The sequence below is a fragment of the Camelina sativa genome, unplaced genomic scaffold, assembly GCF_000633955.1.
Source record: "Camelina sativa cultivar DH55 unplaced genomic scaffold, Cs unpScaffold04140, whole genome shotgun sequence".
NCBI classification, from domain to species: domain Eukaryota; kingdom Viridiplantae; phylum Streptophyta; class Magnoliopsida; order Brassicales; family Brassicaceae; genus Camelina; species Camelina sativa.
Genome location: NW_010925234.1, coordinates 1 through 683, shown reverse-complemented (window position 1 = coordinate 683; position 683 = coordinate 1). Strand labels below are relative to the sequence as shown.

At 32.4% G+C, this 683-nt stretch overlaps 1 long non-coding RNA gene across 1 annotated transcript; it reads right to left on the bottom strand.

Annotated features, from left to right (window-relative positions):
• Positions 1-49: 49 nt before the first annotated feature.
• On the bottom strand, positions 50-683 carry LOC104774627. The gene is made up of 3 exons (XR_765420.2): positions 657-683; positions 387-554; positions 50-103 (listed from the first exon to the last, which is right to left on the bottom strand). It is a non-coding gene; the product is annotated as an uncharacterized LOC104774627 (long non-coding RNA).

Here is a 683-nt window from a genome sequence, read left to right as displayed (position 1 = left end):
CAAACTTCTATAAGGAAATGATTAAATTGGGTTGTAAATTTTACGTCGAACTTACAATGGGGCTGTCGCAAGGGCCGGCAACAATTGCTGATTTATTGACAGTCTGTATAGAAAAATATAGCAAAATAAGTTTTGTATCGAAAAATCTTTAGTATATAATTTTTATTCTTAAATATATAATTTTTATTGAGGAGTTTTATTTATGTTGATTAATCATTTTGAAAAGAAAACTTAAGATTACTTTTGAAATAAAGTTATAAAAGGAATTAACATGGTGATTTGATTGGAAAAATATTCATACACGTGTTCTCTCGGTATTAATGAGTACTAAAATATTTTAAATTAATAAGACTAAAAATATTTTAATTAGTTTNTTTTTAAGTTACCCGGTGAGGTTTACAGGGAAGATCCCACCATTTTTGTCCCCGGCCGTCGATAACTCCGGCGCCTTTCAAAGCCATTCCGTCGACTCTATAGAAGACAAGCCACTGTCTCTTACTCACATTGCTCGGCCACGACTCTGGTCCGTCTGGTGTTACGATGGTCCCATCCACCTAACAATAGATTAAAAAAGAAAGTTATATTAAAAACAAAAAGCCTATTAATTATGTAGAAAAATGAAACCTTCGAGTTTCAATGTTGTAGAGAAATATTACTTGGAAGAATTGGTAAGAGCGGCAAGG